The sequence below is a fragment of the Schistocerca gregaria genome, chromosome 10 (genome assembly GCF_023897955.1).
Source record: "Schistocerca gregaria isolate iqSchGreg1 chromosome 10, iqSchGreg1.2, whole genome shotgun sequence".
NCBI lineage: Eukaryota > Metazoa > Arthropoda > Insecta > Orthoptera > Acrididae > Schistocerca > Schistocerca gregaria.
In genome coordinates, this window is record NC_064929.1 from 4,167,784 (window position 1) to 4,195,646 (window position 27,863).

A 27,863-nucleotide genomic window follows, 5' to 3' on the forward strand; every position below is an offset into this window, starting at 1 on the left:
CGATTAAATCATGGACTGTTTGAGCCATTACTCCCATGGAGGAAAGTGCGCATGGTGACTGTTGTATTCAATCCCGATGCAATTTCTGTGCTTCATCAACACTCTGATAGTCCACAGATTACAGAATGCCACCAGATGTGCATCGGAAACTACTACTGGTCTTAAAGGGAACGATCAAAGCCTAGACTGTTTGAGACGTTATTCCCGTGGAGCAATGTGGGCATGGTTACTATTGTATTCAATCCCGATGCAATTTCTGTGTTTCATCAACACTTTGAAGGTCCACAGATTACAGAATGCCACGAGATGTGCATCGGAAACTACTACTGGTCTTCCAGGGAACTATCAAAGCGTAGACTATTTCAGACACTACTCCCATGGAGGAAAGTGCGCATGATGACTGTTGTATTCAATCCCGATGCAATTTCTGTGTTTCGTCAACACTTTGAAGGTCCACAGATTACAGAATACCTCCAGATGTGCATCGGAAACTACTGCTGCTCTTCCAGGGAACGATCAAAGCGTAGACTGTTTGGGACGTTACTCCCATGGAGGAAAAAGCGCATGGCGACTGTTGTATTCAATCCCGATGCAATTTCTGTGTTTCATCAACACTCTGACAGCCCACAGATTACAGAATGCCTCCAGATGTGCATCGGAAACTACTACTGGTCTTCCAGGGAACGATTAAAGCGTAAACTGTTTGAGACATTACTCCCATGGAGGAAAGTTCGCATGGTGTCTGTCGTATTCAATCCCGATGCAATGTCTGTGTTTCATCAACACTCTAATAGTCCACAGATTACAGAATCCTTCAAGATGTGCATCGGAAACTACTACAGGTCTTCCATGGAAGGATCAAAGCGTAGACTGTTTGAGACATTACTCCCTTGGAGTAAAGTGCCCATGGTGACTGTTCTATTCAATCCCGATGCAATTTCTGTGTTTCATTAACACTATGATAGTCCACAGATTACAGAATGCCTCCAGATGTGCATCGGAAACTACTTCTGGTCTTCCAGGGAACGATCAAAACGTAGCCTGTATGAGACATTACTCCCATGGAGGAAGGTGCGCATGGTGACTGTTGTATTCAATCCCGATGCAATTTCTGTGTTTCATCAACACTCTGATACTCCACAGGTTACAGAATGCCTCCAGATGTGCATCGGAAACTACTTCTGGTCTTCCAGGGAACGATCATTACGTAGAGTCTTAGAGACATTACTCCCATGGAGCAAAGTGCGCATGGTGACTGTTGTATTCAATCCCGATGCAATTTCTGTTATCTCATGAACACTCTGATTGTCCACAGAATATAGAATACCTCCAGATGTGCATCGGAAACTACTACTGGTCTTCCAGGGAACAATTAAAGCGTAGACTGTTTGAGACACTACTCCCATGGAGGAAAGTGGGCATGGTGACTGTTGTATTCAATCCTGATGCAATTTCTGTGTTTCATCAAAACTCTGATACACCACAGATTACAGAATGCCACCAGATGTGCATCGGAAACTACTACTGTCTTCCTGGGAACGATCAAAGCGTAGATTGTTAGAGACATTACTCCCATGGAGGAAAGTGCGAATGGTGACTGTTGTATTCAATTCCGATCCTAATACTGTGTTTCGTCAACACTGTGATAGTCCACAGATTACAGAATGCCACCAGTTGTGCATCGGAAACTACTTCTGGTCTTCCAGGGAACTATCAAAGCGTAGACTGTTTGAGACACTACTCCCATGGAGGAAAGTGCGCATGGTGACTGTTGTATTCAGTCCCGATGCAATTTCTGTATTTCTTCAACATACTGATAGTCCACAGATTACAGAATGCCACCAGATGTGCATCGGAAACTACTTCTGGTCTTCCAGGGAACTATCAAAGCGTAGACTCTTTGAGACACTACTCCCATGGAGGAAAGTGCGCATGGTGACTGTAGTATTCAATCCCGATGAAATTTCTGTGTTTCATCAACACTCTGACAACCCACAGATTACAGAATGCCTCCAGATGTGCATCGGAAACTACTACTGGTCTTCCAGGGAATGATTAAAGCGTAAACTGTTTGAGACATTACTCCCATATAGGAAAGTGCGCATGGTGACTGTCGTATTCAATCCCGATGCAATATCAGTGTTTCATCAACACTCTGATAGTCCACAGATTACACAAATTCTCCAGATGTGCATCGGAAACTACTACTGGTCTTCCAGGTAACCCAAATCGTAGACTGTTTCAGACATTACTCCCATCGAGGAAAGTGCGCATGGTGACTGTTGTATTCAATCCCGATGCAATTTCAGTGTTTCATCAACACTTTGAAGATCCACAGATTACAGAATGCATCCAGATGTGCATCGGAAACTACTACTGGTCTTCCAGGGAACGATTAAAGCGTAAACTGTTTGAGACATTACTCCCATGGAGGAAAGTGCGCATGGTGACTGTCGAATTCAATCCCGATGCAATTTCTGTGTTTTATCAACACTGTGATAGTCCACAGATAACAGAATACCTCCAGATGTGCATCGGAAACTACTACTGGTCTTACAGGGAACTCAAAGCGTAGACTGTTTGAGACATTACTCCCCAGGACGAAAGTTCGCATGGTGACTATTGTATTCAATCCCGATGCAATTTCTGTGTTTCATCAACACGCTGATAGTCCACAGATTACAGAAAGCCACCAAATGTGCATCGGAAACTACTACTGGTCTCCCAGGGAACGATCAAAGCGTAGACTGTTTGAGACATTACTCCCATGGAGGAAAGTGAGCATGGTGACTGTTGTATTCAATCCCGATGCAGATTCTGTGTTTCGACAACACACTGATAGTCCACAGATTACAGAATGCTACTAGTTGTGCATCGGAAACCACTACTGGTCTTCCAGGGAAAGATCAATGTGTAGACTGTTTGAGACAATACTCCCATGGAGGAAAGTGCGGATGTTGACTGTTGTATTCAATCCCGATGCAATTTCTGTGTTTCATCAACACTCTGATAGACCACAGATTACAGAATGCCACCAGACGTGCATCGGAAACTACTACTGGTCTTCCAGGGAACGATCAAAACGTAGAATGTTTGAGACATTACTCCCGTGGAGGTAACTGCGCATGGTGACTGTTGTATTCAATACCGATGCAATTTCTGTGTTTCATCAACACTCTGATAGTCCACAGATTACAGAATGCCACAAGACGTGCATCGGTAGCTCTTACTTGTCTTCCAGGAAAACGATCAAAGCGTAGACTGTTTGAGCCATAACTCCCGTGGAGGAAAGTGCGCATGGTAACTGTTGTATTCAATCCCGATGCAATTTCTGTGTTTCATCAACTCTCTGATAGTCCACAGATTACAGAATGCCACCAGATGTGCATCGGAAACTACTACTGGTCTTCCAGGGAACGAACAAATCGTAGACTGTTTGAGACATTACTCCCGTGGAGCAATGTGGGCATGGTGACTATTTTATTCAATCCCGATGCAATTTCTGTGTATCATCAACACTTTGAAGGTCCACAGATTACAGAAGGCCACCATATGTACATCGTAAAATACTACTGGTCTTCCAGTGAACAATTAAATCGTAGACTATTTGAGACACTACTCCCATGGAGGAAAGTGCGCATGGTGACTGTGTATTCAATCCCGATGCTAATTCTGTGTTTCGTCAACACTCTAATAGTCCACAGATTACAGAATGCCACCAGTTGTGCACCGGAAAGTACTAGTGGTCTTCCAGGGAACGATCAAAGCATAGACTGTTTGAGACATTACTCCCGTGGAGGAAACTGCGCATGGTGACTGTTGTATTCAATCCCGATGTAATTTCTTTATTTCATCAACACTCTGATAGTCCACAGATTACAGAATGCCACCAGATGTGCATCGGAAACTACTTCTGGTCATCCACGGAACTATCAAAGCGTAGACTATTTGAGACACTACTCCCATGGAGGAAAGTGCGAATGGTGACTGTTGTATTCAATCCCGATGCAATTTCTGTGTTTCATCAACACTCTGATAGTCCATAGATTACAGAATGCGTCCAGATGTGCATCGGAAACTACTACTGGTCTTCCAGGGAACGATCAATACGTAGACTCTTAGAGACATTACTCCCATGGAGGAAAGTGCGCAAGGTGACCTTTTTATTCAAACCCGATGCAATTTCTGTGTTTCATCAACACTATGATAGTCCACAGATTACAGAATGCCTCCAGATGTGCATCGGAAACTACTTCTGGTCTTCCAGGGAACGATCAAAACGTAGCCTGTATGAGACATTACTCCCCTGGAGGAAGGTGCGCATGGTGACTGTTGTATTCAATCCCGATGCAATTTCTGTGTTTCATCAACACTCTGATACTCCACAGGTTACAGAATGCCTCCAGATGTGCATCGGGAACTACTTCTGGTCTTCCAGGGAACGATCAATGCGTAGACTGTTTGAGACATTACTCCCATGGAGGAAAGTGCTCATGGTGACTGTTGTATTCAATCCCGATGCAATTTCTGTGTTTCATCAACACTCTGATAGTCCACAGATTTCAGAATGCCTCCAGATGTACATTGGAAACTACTACTTGTCTTCCAGGGAACGATCAAAGCGTAGACTCTTTGTGACATTACTCCCGTGGAGGAAACTGCGCATGGTGACTGTTGTATTCAAACCCGATGCAATTTCTGTGTTTCAACAACACTCTGATAGTCCACAGATTACAGAATGCCACCAGATGTGCATCGGAAACTACTTCTGGCCTTCCAGGGAACTATCAAAGCGTAGACTGTTTGAGACACTACTCTCATGGAGGAAAGTGCGCATGGTGACAGTTGTATTCAATCCCGATGCAATTTCTGTGTTTCATCAACACTCTGATAGTCCATAGGTTACAGAATGCGTCCAGATGTGCATCGGAAACTACTACTGGTCTTCCAGGGAACGATCAATACGTAGAGTCTTAGAGACATTACTCCCATGGAGCAAAGTGCGCATGGTGACTGTTGTATTCAATCCCGATGCAATTTCTGTTATCTCATTAACACTCTGATTGTCCACAGAATATAGAATGCCTCCAGATGTGCATCGGAAACTACTACTGGTCTTCCAGGGAACAGTTAAAGCGTAGACTGTTTGAGACAGTACTCCCATTGAGGAATGTGGGCATGGTGACTGTTGTATTCAATCCTGATGCAATTTCTGTGTTTCATCAACACTCTGATACACTACAGATTACAGAATGCCACCAGATGTGCATCGGAAACTACTACTGTCTTCCTGGGAACGATCAAAGCGTAGACTGTTAGAGACATTACTCCCATGGAGGAAAGTGCGCATGGTGACTGTTGTATTCAATCCCGATCCTAATTCTGTGTTTCGTCAACACTGTGATAGTCCACAGATTACAGAATGCCACCAGTTGTGCATCGGAAACTACTTCAGGTCTTCCAGGGAACTATCAAAGCGTAGACTGTTTGAGACACTAATCCCATGGAGGAAAGTGCGCATGGTGACTGTTGTATTCAATCCCGATGCAATTTCTGTATTTCATCAACACTCTGATAGTCCACAGATTACAGAATGCCACCAGATGTGCATCGGAAACTACTTCTGGTCTTCCAGGGAACTATCAAAGCGTAGACTGTTTGAGACACTACTCCCATGGAGGAAAGTGCGCATGGTGACTGTTGTATTCAATCCCGGTGAAATTTCTGTGTTTCATCAACACTCTGACAACCCACAGATTACAGAATGCCTCCAGATGTGCATCGGAAACTACTACTGGTCTTCCAGGGAACGATTAAAGCGTAGACTCTTTGAGACATTACTCCTGTGGAGCAAAGTGCGCATGGTGATTGTTGTATTGAATCCCGATGCAATTTCTGTGTTTCATCAACACACTGATAGTCCACAGATTACAGAATACCTCCAGATGTGCATCGGAAACTACTACTGTCTTCCTGGGACCGATCAAGGCGTAAACTATTTGAGACATTACTCCCATGGAGGAAAGTGCGCATGGTGACTGTTGTATTCAATCCCGATGCTATGCCCTGTGTTTCATCAACACTCCGATAGTCCACAGATTACAGAAAGCCACCAGATGTGCATCGGAAACTACTACTGGTCTTCCTGGGAACGATCAAAGCGTAGACTGTTTGAGACATTACTCCCATGGAGAAAAGTGCGCATGGTGACTGCTGTATTCAATCCCGATGCAATTTCTGTGTTTCATCAACACACTGATAGTCCACAGATTACAGAATTCCTCTAGATGTGCATCGGAAACTACTACTGGTCTTCCAGGGAACTCAAATCGTAGACTGTTTGAGACATTACTCCCATGGAGGAAAGTGCGCATGGTGACCGTTGTATTCAATCCCGATGCAATTTCTGTGATTCATCAACACACTGATAGTCCACAGATAACAGAATACCTCCAGATGTGCATCGGAAACTACTACTGGTCATCCAGGGAACTCAAAGCGTAGACTGTTTGAGACATTACTCCCCAGGAGGAAAGTGCGCATGTTGACGGTTGTATTCCATCCCGATGCAATTTCTGTGTTTCATCAACACTCTGATAGTCCACAGATTACAGAAAGCCACCAAATGTGCATCGGAAACTACTACTGGTCTCCCAGGGAACGATCAAAGCGTAGACTGTTTGAGACATTACTCCCATGGAGGAAAGTGCGCATGGTGACTGTTGTATTCAATCCCCATGCAGATTCTGTGTTTCGTCAACACACTGATAGTCCACAGATTACAGAATGCTACTAGTTGTGCATCGGAAACCACTACTGGTCTTCCAGGGAACGATCAATGTGTAGACTGTTTGAGACAATACTCCCATGGAGGAAAGGTCGGATGTTGACTGTTGTATTCAATCCCGATGCAATTTCTGTGTTTCATCAACACCCTGATAGTCCACAGATTACAGAATGCCACCAGACGTGCATCGGAAACTACTACTGGTCTTCCAGGGAACGCTCAAAGCGTAGACTGTTTGAGACATTACTCCGATATAGGAAGGTGCGCATGGTGACTGATGTATTCAATCCCGATGCAATTTCTGTGTTTCATCAACACTCTGATAGTCCGCAGATCACAGAACGCCGCGAGGCGTGCATCGGAAACTACTACTGGTCTTTCAGGTAACGATCAAAGCGTAGACTGTTTGAGACATTACTTCTGTGGAGTAAAGTGAACATGGTGGCTGTTGTATTCGATCCCGATGCAATTTCTGTGTTTCATCAACACTCTGATAGTCCACAGATTACAGAAGGCCACCATATGTACATCGTAAAAAACTACTGGTCTTCCATTGAACGATCAAAGCGTGGACTGTTTGAGACATTACTCATATGGAGAAAAGTGCGCATGGTGACTGTTGTATTCAATCCCGATACAATATCTGTGTTCATCAACACTCTGATAGTCCACAGATTACAGAATGCCACCAGATGTGCATCGGAAACTACTACTGGTCTTCCAGGGAACGATCAAATCGTAGACTGTTTGAGACATTACTCCCGTGGAGGAAAGTGCGCATGGTGACTGTTTTATTCAATCTAGATGCAATTTCTGTGTTTCATCAACACTCTGATAGTCCACAGATTACAGAATGCCTCAAGATGTTCATCGGAAACTACGACTGGATTCCAGGGAACGATCAAAACGTAGACTCTTAGAGACATTACTTCCATGGAGGAAAGTGCGCATGGTGACTGTTGTATTCAATCGCGATGCAATTTCTGTGTGTTTCGTCAACACTCTGATAGTCCACAGATTACAGAATGCCACTAGTTGTGCATCGGAAACCACTACTGGTCTTCCAGGGAACGATCAAAGTGTAGACTGTTTGAGACATTACTCCCATGTAGGAAAGTGCGGATGTTGACTGTTGTATTCAATCCCGATGCAATTTCTGTGTTTCATCAACACTCTGATAGTCCACAGATTACAGAATGCCACCAGATGTGCATCGGAAACTACTAGTGGTCTTCCAGGGAATGATCAAAGGGTAGACTGTTTGAGACATTACTCCCGAGGAGGTAACTGCGCATGGTGACTGTTGTATTCAATCCCGATGCAATTTCTATGTTTCATCAACACTCTGATAGTCCACAGATTACATGATGCCACACGACGTGCATCGGAAGCTCTTACTGGTCTTCCAGGGAACGATCAAATCGTAGACTGTTTGAGACATATCTCCCGTGGAGGAAAGTGCGTATGGTGAATGTTGTATTCAGTCCCGATGCAATTTCTGTGTTTCATCAAAACTCTGATAGTCAACAGATTACAGAATGCCACCAGATGTGCATCGGAAACTACTACTGGTCTTCCAGGGAACGATCAAAACGTAGACTCTTAAAGACATTACTCCCATGGAGGAAAGTGCGCATGTAGACTGTCGTATTTAATGCCGATGCAATTTCTAAGTTTCATCAACACTCTGATGGTCCAGAGATTACAGAATGCCTCCAGATGTGCATCGGAAACTACCACTGGTCTTCCAGGGAACGATCAAAGCGTAAATTTTTTGAGACATACCTCCCGTGGAGGATAGTGCGCATGGTGACTGTTGTATTCAATCCCGATGCAATTTCTGTGTTTCACCAACACTTTGAAGGTCCACAGATTACAGAATGCATCCAGATGTGCATCGGAAACTACTAGTGGTCTTCCAGGGGACGATCAAAGCGTACACAGTTTGAGACATTACTCCCGTGGAGCAAAGTGCGCATGGTGACTGTTGTATTCAATACCGATGCAATTTCTGTAATCTCATTAACACTCTGATTGCCCACAGATAACAGAATGCCTCCAGATGTGCATTGGAAACGACTACTGGTCTTCCAGGGAACGATTAAAGCGTAGACCGTTTGAGACACTACTCCCATGGAGGAAAGTGCGCATGATGACTGTTTGTATTCAATCCCGATCCAATTTCTGTGTTTCATCAACACTCTGATACAAAACAGATTACAGAATGCCACCAGATGTGCATCGGAAACTACTACTGTCTACTTGGGAACGTTCAAAGCGTAGACTGTTAGAGACATTACTCCCATGGAGGAAAGTGCGCATGGTGACTGTCGTATTCAATCCCAATGCAATTTCTCTGTTTCATCAACACTCTGATAGTCCACAGATTACAGAATTTCTCCAGATGTGCATCGGAAACTACTACTGGTCTTCCAGGGAACTCAAAGCGTAGACTGTTTGAGACATTACTCCCACGGAGGAAAGTGCGCATGGTGACTGTTGTATTCAATCCCGATGCAATATCTGTGTTTCATCAACACTCTGATAGTCCATAGATTACAGAATGCGTCCAGATGTGCATCGGATACTACTACTGGTCTTCCAGGGAACGATCAATACGTAGACTCTTAGAGACATTACTCCCATGGATGAAAGTGCGCATGGTGTCTGTTTTATTGAAACCCGATGCAATTTCTGTGTTTCATCAACACTCTGATAGTCCACAGATTACAGAAGGCCACCATATGTACATCGTAAAAAACTACTGGTCTTCCATTGAACGATCAAAGCGTGGACTGTTTGAGACATTACTCATATGGAGGAAAGTGCGCATGGTGACTGTTGTATTCAATCCCGATACAATATCTGTGTTCATCAACACTCTGATAGTCCACAGATTACAGAATGCCACCAGATGTGCATCGGAAACTACTACTGGTCTTCCAGGGAACGATCAAATCGTAGACTGTTTGAGACATTACTCCCGTGGAGGAAAGTGCGCATGGTGACTGTTTTATTCAATCTAGATGCAATTTCTGTGTTTCATCAACACTCTGATAGTCCACAGATTACAGAATGCCTCAAGATGTTCATCGGAAACTACGACTGGATTCCAGGGAACGATCAAAACGTAGACTCTTAGAGACATTACTCCCATGGAGGAAAGTGCGCATGGTGACTGTTGTATTCAATCGCGATGCAATATCTGTGTGTTTCGTCAACACTCTGATAGTCCACAGATTACAGAATGCCACTAGTTGTGCATCGGAAACCACTACTGGTCTTCCAGGGAACGATCAAAGTGTAGACTGTTTGAGACATTACTCCCATGTAGGAAAGTGCGGATGTTGACTGTTGTATTCAATCCCGATGCAATTTCTGTGTTTCATCAACACTCTGATAGTCCACAGATTACAGAATGCCACCAGATGTGCATCGGAAACTACTAGTGGTCTTCCAGGGAATGATCAAAGCGTAGACTGTTTGAGACATTACTCCCGAGGAGGTAACTGCGCATGGTGACTGTTGTATTCAATCCCGATGCAATTTCTATGTTTCATCAACACTCTGATAGTCCACAGATTACATGATGCCACACGACGTGCATCGAAAGCTCTTACTGGTCTTCCAGGGAACGATCAAATCTTAGACTGTTTGAGACATATCTCCCGTGGGGGAAAGTGCATATGGTGAATGTTGTATTCAGTCCCGATGCAATTTCTGTGTTTCATCAAAACTCTGATAGTCAACAGATTACAGAATGCCACCAGATGTGCATCGGAAACTACTACTGGTCTTCCAGGGAACGATCTAAACGTAGACTCTTAAAGACATTACTCCCATGGAGGAAAGTGCGCATGTAGACTGTCGTATTTAATGCCGATGCAATTTCTAAGTTTCATCAACACTCTGATGATCCAGAGATTACAGAATGCCTCCAGATGTGCATCGGAAACTACCACTGGTCTTCCAGGGAACGATCAAAGCGTAAATTTTTTGAGACATACCTCCCGTGGAGGATAGTGCGCATGGTGACTGTTGTATTCAACCCCGATGCAATTTCTGTGTTTCATCAACACTTTGAAGGTCCACAGATTACAGAATGCATCCAGATGTGCATCGGAAACTACTAGTGGTCTTCCAGGGGACGATCAAAGCGTACACAGTTTGAGACATTACTCCCGTGGAGCAAAGTGCGCATGGTGACTGTTGTATTCAATACCGATGCAATTTCTGTTATCTCATTAACACTCTGATTGTCCACAGATTACAGAATGCCTCCAGATGTGCATTGGAAACGACTACTGGTCTTCCAGGGAACGATTAAAGCGTAGACCGTTTGAGACACTACTCCCATGGAGGAAAGTGCGCATGATGACTGTTTGTATTCAATCCCGATGCAATTTCTGTGTTTCATCAACACTCTGATACAAAACAGATTACAGAATGCCACCAGATGTGCATCGGAAACTACTACTGTCTACTTGGGAACGTTCAAAGCGTAGACTGTTAGAGACATTACTCCCATGGAGGAAAGTGCGCATGGTGACTGTCGTATTCAATCCCAATGCAATTTCTCTGTTTAATCAACACTCTGATAGTCCACAGATTACAGAATTTCTCCAGATGTGCATCGGAAACTACTACTGGTCTTCCAGGGAGCTCAAAGCGTAGACTGTTTGAGACATTACTCCCACGGAGGAAAGTGCGCATGGTGACTGTTGTATTCAATCCCGATGCAATATCTGTGTTTCATCAACACTCTGATAGTCCATAGATTACAGAATGCGTCCAGATGTGCATCGGAAACTACTACTGGTCTTCCAGGGAACGATCAATACGTAGACTCTTAGAGACATTACTCCCATGGATGAAAGTGCGCATGGTGTCTGTTTTATTGAAACCCGATGTAATTTCTGTGTTTCATCAACACTCTGATAGTCCACAGATTACAGAATTTCTCCAGATGTGCATCGGAAACTACTACTGGTCTTCCAGGGAACTCGAAGCGCAGACTGTTTGAGACATTACTCCCATGTAGGATAGTGCGCATGGTGACTGTTGTATTCAATCCCGATGCAATTTCTGTGTTTCATCAATACTTTGAAGGTCCACAGATTACAGAATGCATCCAGATGTGCATCGGAGACTACTACTGGTCTTCCAGGGACAATCAAAGCGTAGACTGTTTGAGACATTACTCCTGTGGAGCAAAGTGCTCATGGTGACTGTTGTATTCAATCCCGATACAATATCTGTGTTTCATCAACACTCTGATAGTCCACAGATTACAGAATGCCACCAGATGTGCATCGGAAACTACTACTGCTCTTCCAGGGAACGATCAAATCGTAGACTGTTTGAGACATTACTCCCGTGGGGGAAAGTGCGCATGGTGACTGTTTTATTCAATCTAGATGCAATTTCTGTGTTTCATCAACACTCTGATAGTCCACAGATTACAGAATGCTTCAAGATGTGCATCGGAAACTACGACTGGATTCCGGGGAACGATCAATACGTAGATTCTTAGAGACATTACTCCCATGGAGGAAAGTGCGCATGGTGACTGTTGTATTCAATCGCGATGCAATTTCTGTGTGTTTCGTCAACACTCTGATAGTCCACAGATTACAGAATGCCACTAGTTGTGCATCGGAAACCACTACTGGTCTTCCAGGGAACGATCAAAGTGTACACTGTTTGAGACATTACTCCCATTTAGGAAAGTGCGGATGTTGACTGTTGTATTCAATCCCGATGCAATTTCTGTGTTTCATCAACACTCTAATAGTCCACAGGTTACAGAATGCCACCAGATGTGCATCGGAAACTACTAGTGGTCTTCCAGGGAATGATCAAAGCGTAGACTGTTTGAGACATTACTCCCGAGGAGGTAACTGCGCATGGTGACTGTTGTATTCAATCCCGATGCAATTTCTATGTTTCATCAACACTCTGATCGTCCACAGATTACAGAATGCCACACGACGTGCATCGGAAGCTCTTACTGGTCTTCCAGGGAACGATCAAAACGTAGACTCTTAAAGACATTACTCCCATGGAGGAATGTGCGCATGGTGACTGTTGTATTTAATTCCGATGCAATTTCTAAGTTTCATCAACACTCTGATAGTCCAGTGATTACAGAATGCCTCCAGATGTGCATCGGAAACTACCACTGGTCTTCCAGGGAACGATCAAAGCGTAGAATTTTTGAGACATACCTCCCGTGGAGGATAGTGCGCATGGTGACTGTTGTATTCAATCCCGATGCAAATTCTGTGTTTCATCAACACTTTGAAGGTCCACAGATTACAGAATGCATCCAGATGTGCATCGGAAACTACTAGTGGTCTTCCAGGGGACGATCAAAGCGTACACTGTTTGAGACATTACTCCCGTGGAGCAAAGTGCGGATGTTGACTGTTGTATTCAATCCCGATGCAATTTCTGTTATCTCATTAACACTCTGATTGTCCACAGATTACAGAATGCCTCCAGATGTGCATTGGAAACTACTACTGGTCTTCCAGGGAACGATTAAAGCGTAGACCGTTTGAGACACTACTCCCATGGAGGAAAGTGCGCATGATGACTGTTTGTATTCAATCCCGATGCAATTTCTGTGTTTCATCAACACTCTGATAGTCCACAGATTACAGAATGCTTCAAGATGTGCATAGGAAACTACTACTGTCTACTTGGGAACGTTCAAAGCGTAGACTGTTAGAGACATTACTCCCATGGAGGAAAGTGCGCATGGTGACTGTTGTATTCAATCCCGATGCAATTTCTGTGGTTCATCAACACTCTGATAGTCCACAGATTACAGAATGCCACCAGATGTGCATCGGAAACTACTAGTGGTCTTCCAGGGAATGATCAAAGCGTAGACTGTTTGAGACATTACTCCCGAGGAGGTAACTGCGCATGGTGACTGTTGTATTCAATCCCGATGCAATTTCTGTGTTTCATCAACACTCTGATAGTCAACAGATTACAGAATGCCACCAGATGTGCATCGGAAACTATTACTGGTCTTCCAGGGAACGATCAAAACGTAGACTCTTAAAGACATTACTCCCATGGAGGAAAGTGCGCATGGTGACTGTTGTATTTAATCCCGATGCAATTTCTAAGTTTCATCAACACTCTGATAGTCCAGAGATTACAGAATGCCTCCAGATGTGCATCGGAAACTACCACTGGTCTTCCAGGGAACGATCAAAGCGTAGAATTTTTGAGACATACCTCCCGTGGAGGATAGTGCGCATGGTGACTGTTGTATTCAATCCCGATGCAAATTCTGTGTTTCATCAACACTTTGAAGGTCCACAGATTACAGAATGCATCCAGATGTGCAAGAGAAAATACTAGTGGTCTTCCAGGGGACGATCAAAGCGTACACTGTTTGAGACATTACTCCCGTGGAGCAAAGTGCGCATGGTGACTGTTGTATTCAATCCCGATGCAATTTCTGTTATCTCATTAACACTCTGATTGTCCACAGATTACAGAATGCCTCCAGATGTGCATTGGAAACTACTACTGGTCTTCCAGGGAACGATTAATGCGTAGACCGTTTGAGACACTACTCCCATGGAGGAAAGTGCGCATGATGACTGTTTGTATTCAATCCCGATGCAATTTCTGTGTTTCATCAACTCTCTGATACACCACAGATTACAGAATGCCACCAGATGTGCATCGGAAACTACTACTGTCTACTTGGGAACGTTCAAAGCGTAGAATGTTAGAGACATAACTCCCATGGAGGAAAGTGCGCATGGTGACTGTTGTATTCAATCCCGATGCAATTTCTGTGTTTCATCAACACTCTGATAGTCCACAGATTACAGAATGCCACCAGATGTGCATCGGAAACTACTAGTGGTCTTCCAGGGAATGATCAAAGCGTAGACTGTTTGAGACATTACTCCCGAGGAGGTAACTGTGCATGGTGACTGTTGTATTCAATCCCGATGCAATTTCTATGTTTCATCAACACTCTGATAGTCCACAGATTACAGAATGCCACACGACGTGCATCGGAAGCTCTTACTGGTCTTCCAGGGAACGATCAAATCGTAGACTGTTTGAGACATAACTCCCGTGGAGGAAAGTGCGTATGGTGAATGTTGTATTCAGTCCCGATGCAATTTCTGTGTTTCATTAACACTCTGATAGTCAACAGATTACAGAATGCCACCAGATGTGCATCGGAAACTATTACTGGTCTTCCAGGGAACGATCAAAACGTAGACTCTTAAAGACATTACTCACATGGAATAAAGTGCGCATGGTGACTGTTGTATTTAATCCCGATGCAATTTCTAAGTTTCATCAACACTCTGATAGTCCAGAGATAACAGAATGCCTCCAGATGTGCATCGGAAACTACCACTGTTCTTCCAGGGAACGATCAAATCGTAGACTGTTTGAGACATAACTCCCGTGGAGGAAAGTGCGTATGGTGAATGTTGTATTCAGTCCCGATGCAATTTCTGTGTTTCATCAACACTCTGACAGCCCAGAGATTACAGAATGCCTCCAGATGTGCATCGGAAACTACTACTGGTCTTGAAGTGAACGATTAAAGCGTAAACTGTTTGAGACATTACTCCCATGGAGGAAAGTGCGCATGGCGACTGTCGTATTCAATCCCGATGCAATTTCTGTGTTTCATCAACACTCTGATAGTCCACAGATTACAGAATTTCTCCAGATGTGCATCGGAAACTACTACTGGTCTTCCAGGGAACTCAAAGCGTACACTGTTTGAGACATTACTCCCATGAAGGAAAGTGCGCATGGTGACTGTTGTATTCAATCCCGATGCAATTTCTGTGTTTCATCAACACTCTGATAGTCCATAGATTACAGAATGCGTCCAGATGTGCATCGGAAACTACTACTGGTCTTCCAGGGAACGATCAAAGCATAGACTGTTAGAGACATTACTCCCGTGGAGGAAACTGCGCATGGTGACTAATGTATTCAATCAAGATGCAATATCTGTGTTTCATCAACACTCTGATAGTCCACAGATTACAGAATGCCACCAGATGTGCATCGGAAACTACTTCTGGTCTTCCAGGGAACTATCAAAGCGTAGACTGTTTGAGACACTACTCCCATCGACGAAAGTGCGCATGGTGACTGTTGTATTCAATCCCGATGCAATTTCTGTGTTTCATCAACACTCTGATAGTCCACAGATTACAGAATTTCTCCAGATGTGCATCGGAAACTACTACTGGTCTTCCAGGGAACTCAAATCGTAGACTGTTTGAGACATTACTCCCATGGAGGAAAGTGCGCATGGTGACTGTTGTATTCAATCCCGATGCAATTTCTGTGTTTCATCCACACTTTGAACGTCCACAGATTACAGAATGCATCCAGATGTGCATCGGAAACTACTACTGGTCTTCCAGGGAACTCAAATCGTAGACTGTTTGAGACATTACTCCCATGGAGGAAAGTGCGCATGGTGACTGTTGTATTCAATCCCGATGCAATTTCTGTGTTTCATCAACACTTTGAACGTCCACAGATTACAGAATGCATCCAGATGTGCATCGGAAACTACTACTGGTCTTCCAGGGAACGATTAAAGCGTAGACTCTTTGAGACATTACTCCTGTGGAGCAAAGTGCGCATGGTGACTGTTGTATTCAATCCCGATGCAACTTCTGTGTTTCATCAACACACTGATAGTCCACAGATTACAGAATACCTCCAGATGTGCATCGGAAACTACTACTGGTCTTCCAGGGAACTCAAAGCGTAGACTGTTTGAGACATTACTCCCATGGAGGAAAGTGCGCATGGTGACTGTTGTATTCAATCCCCCTGCAATTTCTGTGTTTCACCAACACTCTGATAGTCCACAGATTACAGAAAGCCACCAGATGTGCATCGGAATTTACTACTGGTTTTCCAGGGAACGATCAAAGCGTGGACTGTTTGAGACATTACTCCCATGGAGGAAAGTGCGCATGATGACTGTTGTATTCAATCCCGATGGAATTTCTGTGTTTCATCAACACACTGATAGTCCACAGAATAAAGAATACCTCCAGATGTGCATCGGAAACTACTACTGCTCTTCCAGGGAACGATCAAAGCGTAGACTGTTTGAGACGTTACTCCCATGGAGGAAAGTGTGCATGGTGACTGTTGTATTCAATCCCGATGCAATTTCTGTGTTTCATCAACACTCTGACAGCCCAGAGATTACAGAATGCCTCCAGATGTGCATCGGAAACTACTACTGGTTTTCCAGGGAACGATTAAAGCGTAAACTGTTTGAGACATTACTCCCATGGAGGAAAGTGCACATGGTGACTGTCGTATTCAATCCTAATGCAATTTCTCTTGTTCATTAACACTCTGATAGTCCACAGATTACAGAATGCCTCCAGATGTGCATCAGAAACTACTTATGGTCTTCCAGGGAACGATCAAAGCGTAGACAGTTTGAGACATTACTCCCATGGAGGAAAGTGCGCATGGTGAATGTTGTATTTAATCACGATGCAATTTCTGTGCTTCATCAACACTTTGAAGGTCCACAGATTACAGAATGCATCCAGATGTGCATCGGAAACTACTACTGGTCTTCCAGGGAACGATTAAAGCGTAGACTGTTTTTGACATTACTCCTGTTGAGCAAAGTGCGCATGGTGACTGTTGTATTCAATCCCGATGCAATTTCTGTGTTTCATCAACACACTGATAGTCCACAGATTACAGAATACCTCCAGATGTGCATCGGAAACTACTACTGGTCTTCCAGGGAACTCAAAGCGTAGACTGTTTGAGACATTACTCCCATGGAGGAAAGTGCGCATGGTGACTGTTGTATTCAATCCCGATGCAATTTCTGTGTTTCATCAACACTCTGATAGTCCACAGATTACAGAATGCCACCAGACGTGCATCGGAAACTTCTACTGGTCTTCCAGGGAACTCATAGCGTAGACTGTTTGAGACATTACTCCCATGGAGCAAAGTGCGCATGGTGACTGTTGTATTCAATCCCGAAGCAATTTCTGTTATCTCATCAACACTCTGATTGTCCACAGATTACAGAATGCCTACAGATGTGCATCGGAAACTACTACTGGTCTTCCAGGGAACAATTAAAGCGTAGACTGTTTGAGACACTACTCCCATGGAGGAAAGTGCGCATGGTGGCTGTTGTATTCAATCCCGATACAATTTCTGTGTTTCATCAACACTCTGATAGTCCACAGATTACAGAATACCTCCAGATGTGCATCGGAAACTACTACTGGTCTTCCAGGAAACTCAAAGCGTAGACTGTTTGAGTCATTACTCCCATGGAGGATAGTGCGCATGGTGACTGTTGTATTCAATCCCGGTGCAATTTCTGTGTTTCATCAACACTCTGACAGCCCAGAGATTACAGAATGCCTCCAGATGTGCATCGGAAACTACTACTGGTCTTGAAGTGAACGATTAAAGCGTAAACTGTTTGAGACATTACTCCCATGGAGGAAAGTGCGCATGGCGACTGTCGTATTCAATCCCGATGCAATTTCTGTGTTTCATCAACACTCTGATAGTCCACAGCTTACAGAATTTCTCCAGATGTGCATCGGAAACTACTACTGGTCTTCCAGGGAACTCAAAGCGTACACTGTTTGAGACATTACTCCCAGGAAGGAAAGTGCGCATGGTGACTGTTGTATTCAATCCCGATGCAATTTCTGTGTTTCATCAACACTCTGATAGTCCATAGATTACAGAATGCGTCCAGATGTGCATCGGAACCTACTACTGGTCTTCCAGGGAACTCAAATCGTAGACTGTTTGAGACATTACTCCCATGGAGGAAAGTGCGCATGGTGACTGTTGTATTCAATCCCGATGCAATTTCTGTGTTTCATCAACACTCTGATAGTCCACAGATTACAGAATGCCACCAGATGTGCATCGGAAACTACTAGTGGTCTTCCAGGGAATGATCAAAGCGTAGACTGTTTGAGACATTACTCCCGAGGAGGTAACTGCGCATGGTGACTGTTGTATTCAATCCCGATGCAATTTCTATGTTTCATCAACACTCTGATAGTCCACAGATTACAGAATGCCACACGACGTGCATCGGAAGCTCTTACTGGTCTTCCAGGGAACGATCAAATCGTAGACTGTTTGAGACATAACTCCCGTGGAGGAAAGTGCGTATGGTGAATGTTGTATTCAGTCCCGATGCAATTTCTGTGTTTCATCAACACTCTGATAGTCAACAGATTACAGAATGCCACCAGATGTGCATCGGAAACTATAACTGGTCTTCCAGGGAACGATCAAAACGTAGACTCTTAAAGACATTATTCGCATGGAGGAAAGTGCGCATGGTGACTGTTGTATTTAATCCCGATGCAATTTCTAAGTTTCATCAACACTCTGATAGTCCAGAGATTACAGAATGCCTCCAGATGTGCATCGGAAACTACCACTGGTCTTCCAGGGAACGATCAAAGCGTAGAATTTTTGAGACATACCTCCCGTGGAGGATAGTGCGCATGGTGACTGTTGTATTCAATCCCGATGCAAATTCTGTGTTTCATCAACACTTTGAAGGTCCACAGATTACAGAATGCATCCAGATGTGCATCGGAAACTACTAGTGGTCTTCCAGGGGACGATCAAAGCGTACACTGTTTGAGACATTACTCCCGTGGAGCAAAGTGCGCATGGTGACTGTTGTATTCAATCCCGATGCAATTTCTGTTATCTCATTAACACTCTGATTGTCCACAGATTACAGAATGCCTCCAGATGTGCATTGGAAACTACTACTGGTCTTCCAGGGAACGATTAAAGCGTAGACCGTTTGAGACACTACTCCCATGGAGGAAAGTGCGCATGATGACTGTTTGTATTCAATCCCGATGCAATTTCTGTGTTTCATCAACACTCTGATAGTCCACAGATTACAGAATGCCACCAGATGTGCATCGGAAACTACTAGTGGTCTTCCAGGGAATGATCAAAGCGTAGACTGTTTGAGACATTACTCCCGAGGAGGTAACTGCGCATGGTGACTGTTGTATTCAATCCCGATGCAATTTCTATGTTTCATCAACACTCTGATAGTCCACAGATTACAGAATGCCACACGACGTGCATCGGAAGCTCTTACTGGTCTTCCAGGGAACGATCAAATCGTAGACTGTTTGAGACATAACTCCCGTGGAGGAAAGTGCGTATGGTGAATGTTGTATTCAGTCCCGATGCAATTTCTGTGTTTCATCAACACTCTGATAGTCAACAGATTACAGAATGCCACCAGATGTGCATCGGAAACTATTACTGGTCTTCCAGGGAACGATCAAAACGTAGACTCTTAAAGACATTACTCACATGGAGGAAAGTGCGCATGGTGACTGTTGTATTTAATCCCGATGCAATTTCTAAGTTTCATCAACACTCTGATAGTCCAGAGATTACAGAATGCCTCCAGATGTGCATCGGAAACTACCACTGGTCTTCCAGGGAACGATCAAATCGTAGACTGTTTGAGACATAACTCCCGTGGAGGAAAGTGCGTATGGTGAATGTTGTATTCAGTCCCGATGCAATTTCTGTGTTTCATCAACACTCTGACAGCCCAGAGATTACAGAATGCCTCCAGATGTGCATCGGAAACTACTACTGGTCTTGAAGTGAACGATTAAAGCGTAAACTGTTTGACACATTACTCCCATGGAGGAAAGTGCGCATGGCGACTGTCGTATTCAATCCCGATGCAATTTCTGTGTTTCATCAACACTCTGATAGTCCACAGATTACAGAATTTCTCCAGATGTGCATCGGAAACTACTACTGATCTTCCAGGGAACTCAAAGCGTACACTGTTTGAGACATTACTCCCATGAAGGAAAGTGCGCATGGTGACTGTTGTATTCAATCCCGATGCAATTTCTGTGTTTCATCAACACTCTGATAGTCCATAGATTACAGAATGCGTCCAGATGTGCATCGGAAACTACTACTGGTCTTCCAGGGAACGATCAAAGCGTAGACTGTTAGATACATTACTCCCGTGGAGGAAACTGCGCATGGTGACTAATGTATTCAATCAAGATGCAATATCTGTGTTTCATCAACACTCTGATAGTCCACAGATTACAGAATGCCACCAGATGTGCATCGGAAACTACTTCTGGTCTTCCAGGGAACTATCAAAGCGTAGACTGTTTGAGACACTACTCCCATCGACGAAAGTGCGGATGGTGACTGTTGTATTCAATCCCGATGCAATTTCTGTGTTTCATCAACACTCTGATAGTCCACAGATTACAGAATTTCTCCAGCTGTGCATCGGAAACTACTACTGGTCTTCCAGGGAACTCAAAGCGTACACTGTTTGAGACATTACTCCCATGAAGGAAAGTGCGCATGGTGACTGTTGTATTCAATCCCGATGCAATTTCTGTGTTTCATCAACACTCTGATAGTCCATAGATTACAGAATGCGTCCAGATGTGCATCGGAAACTACTACTGGTCTTCCAGGGAACGATCAAAGCGTAGACTGTTAGATACATTACTCCCGTGGAGGAAACTGCGCATGGTGACTAATGTATTCAATCAAGATGCAATATCTGTGTTTCATCAACACTCTGATAGTCCACAGATTACAGAATGCCACCAGATGTGCATCGGAAACTACTACTGGTTTTCCAGGGAACGATCAAAGCGTAGACTGTTTGAGACATTACTCCCATGGAGGAAAGTGCGCATGATGACTGTTGTATTCAATCCCGATGGAATTTCTGTGTTTCATCAACACACTGATAGTCCACAGAATAAAGAATACCTCCAGATGTGCATCGGAAACTACTACTGCTCTTCCAGGGAACGATCAAAGCGTAGACTGTTTGAGACGTTACTCCCATGGAGGAAAGTGTGCATGGTGACTGTTGTATTCAATCCCGATGCAATTTCTGTGTTTCATCAACACTCTGACAGCCCAGAGATTACAGAATGCCTCCAGATGTGCATCGGAAACTACTACTGGTTTTCCAGGGAACGATTAAAGCGTAAACTGTTTGCGACATTACTCCCATGGAGTAAAGTGCACATGGTGACTGTCGTATTCAATCCTAATGCAATTTCTCTTGTTCATCAACACTCTGATAGTCCACAGATTACAGAATGCCTCCAGATGTGCATCAGAAACTACTTATGGTCTTCCAGGGAACGATCAAAGCGTAGACTGTTTGAGACATTACTCCCATGGAGGAAAGTGCCCATGGTGAATGTTGTATTTAATCACGATGCAATTTCTGTGTTTCATCAACACTTTGAAGGTCCACAGATTACAGAATGCATCCAGATGTACATCGGAAACTACTACTGGTCTTCCAGGGAACGATTAAAGCGTAGACTGTTTTTGACATTACTCCTGTTGAGCAAAGTGCGCATGGTGACTGTTGTATTCAATCCCGATGCAATTTCTGTGTTTCATCAACACACTGATAGTCCACAGATTACAGAATACCTCCAGATGTGCATCGGAAACTACTACTGGTCTTCCAGGGAACTCAAAGCGTAGACTGTTTGAGACATTACTCCCATGGAGGAAAGTGCGCATGGTGACTGTTGTATTCAATCCCGATGCAATTTCTGTGTTTCATCAACACTCTGATAGTCCACAGATTACAGAATGCCACCAGACGTGCATCGGAAACTTCTACTGGTCTTCCAGGGAACTCATAGCGTACACTGTTTGAGACATTACTCCCATGGAGCAAAGTGCGCATGGTGACTGTTGTATTCAATCCCGAAGCAATTTCTGTTATCTCATCAACACTCTGATTGTCCACAGATTACAGAATGCCTACAGATGTGCATCGGAAACTACTACTGGTCTTCCAGGGAACAATTAAAGCGTAGACTGTTTGAGACACTACTCCCATGGAGGAAAGTGCGCATGGTGGCTGTTGTATTCAATCCCGATGCAATTTCTGTGTTTCATCAACACTCTGATAGTCCACAGATTACAGAAAGCCACCAGATGTGCATCGGAATTTACTACTGGTCTTCCAGGGAAAGATCAAAGCGGTGACTGTTTGAGACATTACTCCCATGGAGGAAAGTGCGCATGGTGACTGTTGTATTAAATCCCGATGGAATTTCTGTGTTTTATCAACACACTGATAGTCCACAGATTACAGAATACCTCCAGATGTGCATCGGAAACTACTACTATTCTTCCAGGGAACGATCAAAGCGTAGACTGTTTGAGACGTTACTCCCATGGAGGAAAGTGCATATGGTGACTGTTGTATTCAATCCAGATGCAGTTTCTGTGTTTCATCATCACTCTGATAGTCCACAGATAACAGAATGCCTCCAGATGTGCAACAGAAACTACTTATGGTCTTCCAGGGAACGATCAAAGCTTAGACTGATAGAGACATTACTCCCATAGAGGAAAGTGCGCATGGTGACTGTTGTATTTAATCACGATGCAATTTCTGTGTTTCATCAACACTTTGAAGGTCCACAGATTACAGAATACATCCAGATGTGCATCGGAAACTACTTCTGGTCTTCCAGGGAACGATTAAAGCGTAGACTGTTTGAGACATTGCTCCTGTGGAGCAAAGTGCGCATGGTGACTGTTGTATTCAATCCCGATGCAATATCTATGTTTCATCAACACACTGATAGTCCACAGATTACAGAATACCTCCAGATGTGCATCGGAAACTACTACTGGTCTTCCTGGCAACTCAAAGCGTAGACTGTTTGAGACATTACTCCCATGGAGGAAAGTGCGCATGGTGACTGTTGTATTCAATCCCGATGCAATTTCTGTGTTTCATCAACACTTTGAAGGTCCACAGATTACAGAATGCATCCAGATGAGCATCTGTAACTACTACTGGTCTTCCAGGGAACAATCAAAACGTAGACTGTTTGAGACATTACTACTGCGGAGCAAAGTGCGCATGGTGACTGGTGTATACAATCCCGATGCAATTTCTGTGTTTCATCAACACACTGATAGTCCACAGATTACAGAATACCTCCTGATGTGCATCGGAAACTACTTCTGGTCTTCCAGGGAACGATTAAAGAGTAGACTGTTTGAGACATTGCTCCTGTGGAGCAAAGTGCGCATGGTGACTGTTGTATTCAATCCCGATGCAATATCTATGTTTCATCAACACACTGACAGTCCACAGATTACAGAATACCTCCAGATGTGCATCGGAAACTACTACTGGTCTTCCTGGCAACTCAAAGCGTAGACTGTTTGAGACATTACTCCCATGGAGGAAAGTGCGAATGGTGACTGTTGTATTCAATCCCGATGCAATTTCTGTGTTTCAGCAACACTCTGATAGTCCACAGATTACAGAAAGATACCAGATGTGCATCGGAAAATACTACTGGTCTTCCAGGAAACTCAAATCGTAGACTGTTTGAGACATTACTCCCATGGAGGAAAGTGCGCATGGTGACTGTTGTATTCAATCCCGATGCAATTTCTGTGTTTCATCAACACACTGATAGTCCACAGATTACAGAATACCTCCAGATGTGCATCGGAAACTACTACTGGTCTTCCAGGGAACTCAAAGCGTAGACTGTTTGAGACATTACTCCCCTGGAGGAAAGTGCGCATGGTGACTGTTGTATTCAATCCCGATGCAATTTCTGTGTTTCAGCAACACTCTGATAGTCCACAGATTACAGAAAGATACCAGATGTGCATCGGAAAATACTACTGGTCTTCCAGGAAACTCAAATCGTAGACTGTTTGAGACATTACTCCCATGGAGGAAAGTGCGCATGGTGACTGTTGTATTCAATCCCGATGCAATTTCTGTGTTTCATCAACACACTGATAGTCCACAGATTACAGAATACCTCCAGATGTGCATCGGAAACTACTACTGGTCTTCCAGGGAACTCAAAGCGTACACTGTTTGAGACATTACTCCCCTGGAGGAAAGTGCGCATGGTGACTGTTGTATTCAATCCCGATGCAATTTCTGTGTTTCATCAAAACTCTGATAGTCCACAGATTACAGAAAGCCACCAGATGTGCATCGGAAACTACTACCGGTCTTCCAGGGAACGATGAAAGCGTAGACTGTTTGAGACATTTTCCCTCGGAGGAAAGCGCGCATTGTGACTGTTTTATTCAAACCCGATGCAATTTCTGTGTTTCATCAGCACACTGATAGTCCACAGATTACAGAATACCTCCAGATGTGCATCGGAAACTACTACTGGTCTTCCAGGGAACTCAAAGCGTAGACTGTTTGAGACATTACTACCATGGAGGAAAGTGCACAATGTGACTGTTGTATTCAATCCCGATGCAATTTCTGTGTTTCATCAACACTCTGATAATCCACAGATCACAGAATGCCACCAGATGTGCATCGGAAACTACTTCTGGTCATCCAGGGAACGATCAAAGCGTAGACTGCTTGAGACACTACTCACATGGAGGAAAGTGCGCATGGTGACTGTTGTATTCAATCCCGATACAATATCTGTGTTTCATCAACACTTTGAAGGTCCACAGATTACAGAGTGCATCCAGATGTGCATCTGTAACTACTACTGGTCTTCCAGGGAACAATCAAAACGTAGACTGTTTGAGACATTACTACTGCGGAGCAAAGTGCGCAATGTGACTGGTGTATTCAATCCCGATGCAATTTCTGTGTTTCATCAACACACTGATAGTCCACAGATTACAGAATCCCTCCAGATGTGCATCGGAAACTACTACTGGTCTTCCAGGGAACTCAAAGCGTAGACTGTTTGAGACATTACTCCCATGGAGGAATGTGCGCATGGTGACTGTTGTATTCAATCCCGATGCAGATTCTGAGTTTCGTCAACACTCTGATAGTCCACAGATTACAGAATGCTACTAGTTGTGCATCGGAAATCACTACTGGTCTTCCAGGGAACGATCAAAGCGTAGACTGTTTGAGACATTACTCCCTCGGAGGAAAGTGCGCATGGTGACTGTTGTATTCAATCCCGATGAAATTTCTGTGTTGCATCAACACTCTGATAGTCCACAGATTACAGAATGCCAAAAGACGTGCATCGGAAAATCTTACTGGTCTTCCAGGGAACGATCAAAGCGTAGACTGTTTGAGACAGTACTCCCATGGAGGAAAGTGCGCATGGTGAATGTTGCATTCAATCCCCATGCAATTTCTGTGTTTCATCAACACTCTGATAGTCCACAGATTACAGAATGCCACCAGATGTGCATCGGAAACTACTACTGGTCTTCCAGGGAACTATCAATACGTAGACTCTTAGAGACATTACTCCCATGGAGAAAAGTGCGCAATGTGACTGTTTTATTCCAACCCGTTGCAATTTCTGTGTTTCATCAACACTCTGATAGTCCACAGATTACAGAGTTTCTCCAGATGTGCATCGGAAACTACTACTGGTCTTCCAGGGAACTCAAATCGTAGACTGTTTGAGACATTACTCCCATGGAGGAAAGTGCGCATGGTGACCGTTGTATTCAATCCCGATGCAATTTCTGTGTTTCATCAACACTCTGATAGTCCACAGATTACAGAAAGCCACCAGATGTGCATCGGAATTTACTACTGGTCTTCCAGGGAAAGATCAAAGCGGTGACTGTTTGAGACATTACTCCCATGGAGGAAAGTGCGCATGGTGACTGTTGTATTAAATCCCGATGGAATTTCTGTGTTTTATCAACACACTGATAGTCCACAGATTACAGAATACCTCCAGATGTGCATCGGAAACTACTACTATTCTTCCAGGGAACGATCAAAGCGTAGACTGTTTGAGACGTTACTCCCATGGAGGAAAGTGCATATGGTGACTGTTGTATTCAATCCAGATGCAGTTTCTGTGTTTCATCATCACTCTGATAGTCCACAGATAACAGAATGCCTCCAGATGTGCAACAGAAACTACTTATGGTCTTCCAGGGAACGATCAAAGCTTAGACTGATAGAGACATTACTCCCATAGAGGAAAGTGCGCATGGTGACTGTTGTATTTAATCACGATGCAATTTCTGTGTTTCATCAACACTTTGAAGGTCCACAGATTACAGAATACATCCAGATGTGCATCGGAAACTACTTCTGGTCTTCCAGGGAACGATTAAAGCGTAGACTGTTTGAGACATTGCTCCTGTGGAGCAAAGTGCGCATGGTGACTGTTGTATTCAATCCCGATGCAATATCTATGTTTCATCAACACACTGATAGTCCACAGATTACAGAATACCTCCAGATGTGCATCGGAAACTACTACTGGTCTTCCTGGCAACTCAAAGCGTAGACTGTTTGAGACATTACTCCCATGGAGGAAAGTGCGCATGGTGACTGTTGTATTCAATCCCGATGCAATTTCTGTGTTTCATCAACACTTTGAAGGTCCACAGATTACAGAATGCATCCAGATGAGCATCTGTAACTACTACTGGTCTTCCAGGGACCAATCAAAACGTAGACTGTTTGAGACATTACTACTGCGGAGCAAAGTGCGCATGGTGACTGGTGTATACAATCCCGATGCAATTTCTGTGTTTCATCAACACACTGATAGTCCACAGATTACAGAATACCTCCTGATGTGCATCGGAAACTACTTCTGGTCTTCCAGGGAACGATTAAAGCGTAGACTGTTTGAGACATTGCTCCTGTGGAGCAAAGTGCGCATGGTGACTGTTGTATTCAATCCCGATGCAATATCTATGTTTCATCAACACACTGACAGTCCACAGATTACAGAATACCTCCAGATGTGCATCGGAAACTACTACTGGTCTTCCTGGCAACTCAAAGCGTAGACTGTTTGAGACATTACTCCCATGGAGGAAAGTGCGCATGGTGACTGTTGTATTCAATCCCGATGCAATTTCTGTGTTTCAGCAACACTCTGATAGTCCACAGATTACAGAAAGATACCAGATGTGCATCGGAAAATACTACTGGTCTTCCAGGAAACTCAAATCGTAGACTGTTTGAGACATTACTCCCATGGAGGAAAGT